Source organism: Palaemon carinicauda, chromosome 6 (assembly GCF_036898095.1).
Source record: "Palaemon carinicauda isolate YSFRI2023 chromosome 6, ASM3689809v2, whole genome shotgun sequence".
NCBI lineage: Eukaryota > Metazoa > Arthropoda > Malacostraca > Decapoda > Palaemonidae > Palaemon > Palaemon carinicauda.
In genome coordinates this window covers 9,352,909-9,361,305 of record NC_090730.1, presented here as the reverse complement: position 1 = coordinate 9,361,305, position 8,397 = coordinate 9,352,909, and positions in this window count along the sequence as shown.

The window sequence follows — 8,397 nt, the reverse complement described above, 5'->3', positions numbered from 1 at the left end:
AGCAGCTTAGAGTGGAGGAGAAGGAGCAGGAGAAGCTGCAAGCTGCAAAAAAAAATAAAATAAAAAAAGAATAAAAAATAAAAAAAGTAAAAAAAAAAAAAGAATAAAACTGCAAAAGCAGCTTAGAGTGGAGGAGAAGGAGCAGGAGAAGCTGCAAGCTGCAAAAAAAAAAAAATAAAAATAAATAAAAAAAAATAAATAAATAAAAAAAATAAAAAAGTATGAGGTAGAAATTTATATTTATATATATATATATATATATATATATATATATATATATATATATATATATATATATATATATATATATATATATATATATATATATATATATATATATATATATATATATATATATATATATATATATATACACACATATATAAGGCAGAACACTATATTAGTAGTAGTAGTAGTAGCAATTTAAAACTGGTAGTTTCCAAAAAAATTCAGATCATTTAAATTTAATTCCTGGTAGTTTAAAAACAAAGAATCATTATAAGGTGCTTTCATACAACGATCCATTGAAACAAAACGAAGTAAAGAGGATATATTTCCCAAATAAATAATTTCTTTCCAAACCAAGAGGGTTGATTAAATATCTCTGTGTTAACTGTTTCCAATATAGTTATATTACCTTTTTATCTTTTTTAATATGGGGGCCATAACTTATTTCATCAACCATAGAGAATAACTATTCTGTACTACAGAACTCCCATCAAACTTTCTATTTCTGGATCCATTCAAATTCAGAATGTTCTGTCAGTTAGTTTTGTTGGGCTTAACGAACATCAAAACCAATTTTCTTTCTAACAAAAAGGGATTTTGAAATTGTGATTCTGCTATGAAATACGGATATTGCAAAATGGATGTGGAGGTTTCCTTTTTGTGTTAGTTTTTGTAGTTTACCAAATTCGACGTATAAAAAAAGAATACTGAATTCGAAAACATTTTTTTGGACTCTCTCACCCATAACAGGGATATATGTATATTTTAAGCATAAATTGTATTAATTAGATTTTCTTAAAGATGAAAATCATGTAATCTCCAAATTCGACGGATCAAAAAAATACTGAATTAAAAAAATCGGACTCTCACCCATAGAGATACAGGTATATTTTAATCATAAATTGTATTTATTAGTTTTATTTAAAGATGAAAATCATATAACCTCCATAATTTATCTATTTTTTTAAAAATATTGAAACTAAGGAAGACCTTGATGTGCCCATGAATGAATTTAGTGTAATTGAAGTCGAACCTATTTTAAAAAACTAAAGAAATGAAAAGCCCTTGGATACGATTGACTAACTTCTGAGATGATATTAGCAGAAAATGAAATAACTCCCAGAATACTTACAAGATTATTTTGTAAAATGTGGCATGAAGAGGCAAAACCTGATAAATGGGAGCTAGGATTTTTGGTTAACATGGCAAAAAAAAAAAAAAAAAAAAAAAAAAAAAAAAAAAAAAAAAAAAAAAAAAAAAAAAAAACCTGACTGATTGCAATACTTACAGAGGCATCACACTTACGTCAGTTGTCATGAAAATAAATAGGATGCTCATTCTAAAGAGACTAGAAAGACTGATGAAAAGCTGAGAGATGAACAAACGGGATTTAGAAAATGTAAAAGTTGTAATGACCAAATTTTCATTTTTAGATCTTGTGGTACAGCAATGTGTAGAATATAGAAATCACTTTTGATGGTATTTTTGGACTTCGAAAAAACCTCGGATAGTGTTCAACGGCCAATATTTGGGAGTCCTCCGTTATTATGGAATTCCTCTTAAATATGTAAATTTGATTTTATGTCTGTTCATGAGCATAGCAAGTGCAAAGTTAATGTTAGTGGAGTCTTATCAAATGAATTTCCAGTGAACAGTGAAGTACTCCAAGGGAATGTGTTGTCGCCTATGTTGATTATCCTCCTCATGGATTTTGTAATGTGTAGAACAGTTGAAGATAGTGGAGAAGGATTGAACTGGATAGGTGACAGGAAATTAGCTGACCTAGAGTATGCTGATGACGTTGTCCTTATTAGCAGAACACCACAGGAATTGCAAAGCCTGCTTACCAGAATGCATGAAATATCACACGAGGTTGGGTTAAAGATAAATAGAAGAAAGACAGAGATGATGAGAACGGAATATGCAATAGAAGATGAAGTAACATTGGAAGGAGAAAAGATCAACGAGATGAAATCATTTAAATATTTAGGAACTATGATCTCTAAAACAGGATCTTTATAATTAGTTTAGTTTGATGAAAGATTGAAAAATCAAATCAGACAATGGTTAGGTTAAGTAACATTTGGAAAACAAATCGTCTGAAATTACATATAAAAATCAAGCTATATAACAGTTTAGTGAGATCTGTGTTACTGTATGGACATGAGTCACGGTATGGCAATGAAACAATATTCAATAGATTCTGTACATTTGAGAACAAAGCCCTCAATAGAATTTTTGGGAGTTGAATGGCAGGACAAGATTAGAAATAAACTATCAGTGGTGTACTGAAGTGTCATGTGGATGAGATCATGATGAGTGGTAGATGGAGATGGTTTGGGCATGCTCTTCGCACTCTCCAAGAGAGATTAGTTCACCAAACTTTCATCTGGGCTCCACAAGGCACTAGAGGAGTTGGAAGACCCAGGCCTACATGGCTGAGGACTATGAAACGTGAAGTAGGAGATGTTGAACGGAGAAGTATTGATTTAAAAGCTCAAGATAGAGGCGATGGGCGAAATCTAACCGAAGCCCTTTGCATCAATAGGCGTAGGAGGAGATGCTGATCGATTGATTGATTGATTTGAAGTTCTCTGGCATCCTGACATCGAAGGTCATCGACGCCGAGAGGAGATGCTGATGATCATGATATTATATATATATATATATATATATATATATATATATATATATATATATATATATATATATATATATATATATATATATATATATTTATACATACACACACACACACACACACACACATATATATATATATATATATATATATATATATATATATATATATATATATATATATATATATATATATGATTAAATGAATAATTTGCTTGTTGAAATGTCAGGATGCCAGAGGACTTCAAATCATTAATTCATTCGCTTTATGAAAATAAAATCACATCCAAAACCATAATGTAAAGCTCTTCATATCGATCACAAATTACAATCATTAGCCTTGGAAAAACGTTTGACATTTTCGAAATCGATGTTTATTTCATCACTGCACTGATCAACATCAATTATAAATGATTCAGATGGGATGCGAATATTCAGCCAAAGTTAACGAACTGATATATGCGCTACAACTGATATTGAGGGGAGCTTGAAAAAAGGAATATTTACTATATTGCAATATCAATGTTAGAAAAATAGAATGTATTCTGTGTTCATAGTCACATAGCAGTTTTAAATTATAACTTTTATTGATGATTCCTATCGCATACACACACACACACAAACATACACACGCTCACTCAATCACACACACACGCATATTTCCCATTACATGTAATAATGATTTGATTATTACTAATGTTACAATAATGCTAATCACTTTGCACTATTTAGCATGAGTGATTTATCTAATGGACTTTTTAGAAAGACAGAATCCATATTTGCGTACCTAATAAAAAAAACAAATGTTAAGAAATTATGTTAAGATAGTTTTATTCAATCAAAACAGTATTTCTTAAACATGTTTTCTCTCTATTGAACAAGTTTCCTCTTATCAAAATGTTAATTAAAAATTGAATATCCTAATTATACAAACTGAATATCCTAATTATGTATTTAATTTAAAAAGAGAACCATTTAATTTTCTAGTGCTGCATTTCATTCTAGATTACAATTTCCATTAGTACTTTAACAAACTTGCAACTGTGCATGTTAAAAATGAATGTGTCTACCACTCAATTACCTATTCCATTTAATTCCCTATCATTCCTGAACAGTAAACAACGACTATAAACGCAGAATATCCCACATCCTTTCAAAAAGACATAGAAATTAATACACAAACCCCCTCTCGCCATTATATCAGTACCAGGTTCATTATCACTAATCGCTTTTTAACGGTAGTGTTTGCTACCACGCCTCATCACATCGGGCAGTGAGCATCGTCAATTTCAAAGGAGCGACCCCAGTTACGCCACTAATTGAGTGTAGTGAACCATCCCTGTCAACAGATCGCTAGGAAGAGGGGCTCTTCAGTTCAGCTGCGCGTTTTCCCATTCTCATCTTTTCTTTTTTTATTATCCTTTGCTAGTACTTGGAAACTCATAGATTTCCGCGTTTCATTTTATTATATAATACTTATCTACTTTATTAATTATTATTTTACTGTTGGTTAGTAAAGAAAGTAAAGTATTTTCAAGTTTTGGAAGAGATGTGATATCTTTTCATAAAGTGAAATTCTTAATATGAGAGGAATTGGATATTACATTTTCATATTGGTAGCAGCCATGAAATTAAATCTTGCGACATCATATTATATAAATCAATCAATCAATATATATATATATATATATATATATATAGTATATGTATATATATACAGTATATATGTATACATATACATATATATATATATATATATATATATATATATATATATATATAGATAGATAGATAGATAGATAGATAGATATGTATATCATCATCATCTCCTCCCACACCTACTGACGCAAAGAGCCTCGGTTAGATTTCATCAGTCGTCTCTTATCTTGAGCATTTAATTCAATACTACTCCATTCATTATCTCCTACTTCACATTTCATAGTCCTCAGTCATGTGTATACCGTGTGTGTATGTATATGTATATGTATATGTATATGTATATGTATATGTATATGTATATGTATATATATATATATATATATATATATAAGGATTCCTCGAAAATCTTAGTGGATATCACCCAAACCAATCTTAGTAAACCACTTTACGTCTCTCAAACGTATTAGACCAGCGCAAGTTCATATGTCGTGGCTCAGAAGCTAAGCTGACTTATTACAAATTGAATGCAATATCCCGCACTGAAGCTGCTCTCAATATTCTGGGCCCAAGGTAAGGTACGATTGCAACAGGTCATCTTCAGACATACAGCTGCTCCGACAAGATGGGAGATATTGGGAAATTATTAATTAAATGTTAAAATTCTATAGGTTTCTGCAATTATTGCTCATACCTGATTTCGTCAACAAACTCTCTCTCTCTCTCTCTCTCTCTCTCTCTCTCTCTCTCTCTCTCTCTCTCTCTCCAAATAGAAAATACATTTTTTTGCAACCACTTTAAGATTACTTTAATACTAGGTCTCTCCTCGTCCCTCTGATAGGGAGAAAAGGAGTAGCCATACCTTCGTGAGTATATGCGTGTGTGTCCACACATCTATCTAAATATTTAGCAGCCATTTTTGACAGGTCGGGTATACTATTCAATGTCTTAAATTCCCGTTTATTAAAAAATAGTAATCATACCTACAACCCTACTTTCTACGGTTGAATCACGGATGAAATCACTGTGCATAAAACGTGGATAGCTCTCACAATTACAAGCTCATAATCCTCTGTAAGTTCCAAGCACAACCTTGCACGGAGTCAGTTCCAATTTTCCTCTTTATTTCTCTTCTTTAAACGTTTCCAAAATACTCTTTTCACTGATTTATTGAACTTTTTCCTCTTTTCCCTTTTTAAAAGCTCAAAGGCCACTCATAAATGGCAGAGGCAAGGGACAGTGACATTGCCATATCAAACAGGACAATGCCCTAGAGACTGACCATATATACATATGATCAGAGCCCAAAGGCCCCTCTCCGCCCTAGCTAGGACCAAGAAGGGTCAGGCAATGGCTGCTGATGACTCAACAGATATACCTATAGGCTCCCCCAAATCCCCCAGCCTTAGCTCACAAGGATGGTGAGGTTACACCGACCAGAGAAACTAACGAGTTTGAGCGGGACTCGAACACCATTCTGGCATTCACCAGTCAGGGACGTTACCACATCGGCCACCAACACCATTACATTAAACCTCTTGCCACTAATGGTATCTCCCTATTTCTTACCCTATCAATACTTCTCAAGAAATTTGATTATTCATTACTCCTTAACATACCTATATAACAGACGGTTTGACCAGCAATCCCTGTATTTCTTGACAAAATAGCTTCTACAGACACGCAAGATCATACAAATCTCTTGCCAATACCCAGCTACCTTTCTTGGTTCACCTATAATGTGATTATCATCTCTCATCGTACTATCTTCTAAAAGCTTCGGAATCTACGAACGATATTACAATATTTCCTGTCACACATACAAATATCAGATGAATTTAAATATATTTGGCTAATGATGGGATAGGCCTAACGTGCTTATCGTGGTAAATGGCGTAGCCAAAATATGTGAGAAATTGAGAAAATGAAAGTGGATTGTGGCTATTACAGGTTCATACTGTATATATTTTATGGAAAGTACTAATAATTTTTACACACACACACACACACACACACACACACACACATATATATATATATATATATATATATGAGTATGTGTAGTTCGGAAAATTTACGAAATCAGTGAAACAAACTTTATTTATCTTTTATATCAAAATATCTTAAACAACAAAGTGGTGCCTTAGCTCCTCTTGGATACCTTGGTCTCTATTTTAAGAAACGAGAGAGAGAGAGAGAGAGAGAGAGAGAGAGAGAGAGAGAGAGAGAGAGATTTAACAATTTTTTTGTATTCAATATCATACATACATACAATTTGTACACAAGAACTGATATACAGTAGAAAACAAATGATGCACCCACTAGCAGGCTTGCATTGGAAAGTTTGCCTTAATAAATATTATTCCCTTTACTTAAGGAAAAGTAATAACAACAATTATATTAATAATAATAATAATAATAATAATAATAATAATAATAACAATTACAGCAATGATAATAATAACAACAACAACAACAACGATAATAATAATAATAATAATAATAATAATAATAATAATAATAATAATAATAATAATAATAATACGGCAAGCTAAGAAGCATTTACAAAATACTGGTACCATTTCTTAACTTCCAAAAACACCCCAAGATCCAAGAAATGGACGAAAATAGCACGAAATAACAAGGTTTTGAATTTATCTTTTAAAACGATCAATTTCATTGTATTCTTTAAAATAATGATACAAACTATGACCCTCAGATAACTTACACAAACGACAGTTTCTTATGTTGGAATTTCTATCATTTGTCACTTCCCACAAGTACTTATATCCTAAACAAAATCTGCTATAGCTTGTTTGCTGTTTTCTTGTATGTAAACAACTCTTTATGTAATTCTGATCTGACCTCGTAGTGATATCCACATAATTTAGGGACAAGGTATTCTCCAGGTATTACTCCGTTTAGATATTATATATATTGATGACGTTGATCAAATAGTTTTATTTTTTTATTTTTTTTTTTAACTTTCATATGAGAGTTGGAAATTGTCGTCAACATTTTCTTCACATTTTCTTTGTTAATTAATCTGCTTGGTCATTCCCCTTCAGGTTACAATGAGATTGGGTCCAAATATTTTGGACAATCCTATTTTTATTTTCAGAGAGAGAGAGAGAGAGAGAGAGAGAGAGAGAGAGAGAGAGAGAGATCCAATAAAGGCCTTACTGCCCGCAACCAAACTAAATATTGACATTGTTATTGAACGGGAAGAGAATTCATTGGAAATGGCAATGTCTCCGGTAACTATTAGTTCTATTTTCTATTTATCAGGTTTTTTTTTAAAAAGATGCAACTTTCCATTCTTGAAAACATAAAAGGAGAATTGAAAAGCTCCTTTGACATAGCTGTAACTTTGACTTGATTTTGAAAAGTGGACGATTTAGCTGCCAATAAGTTCATGGTTGTATATCCTGATAATCACAACTCTCTCTCTCTCTCTCTCTCTCTCTCTCTCTCTCTCTCTCTCTCTCGCTCTCTATACATATATATATAATATATATATACATATATACATATAAATATATATATATATATATATATATATATATAGTTTGTGACACAGCATTTACTCAAGTTGCAGGTTATATTGTATATAAAATCCTTGTATAAGTGTATTTTATTTCTATATTTGTATCTTTGGAAAATCATAATAGTTTTAGTCATGATTTTATAGAACCCTTTTTCGTAGACAATTATTATTATTATTATTTTATTATTATTATTATTACTATTATTCTATTATTATTATTATTATTATTATTATTTTGTTAATTATTTTAATTATCTTGATTATTACTATTATTCTAATTATTTTTATTATCATTAGCATTAGTATTATCATTTCAATTATTTTGA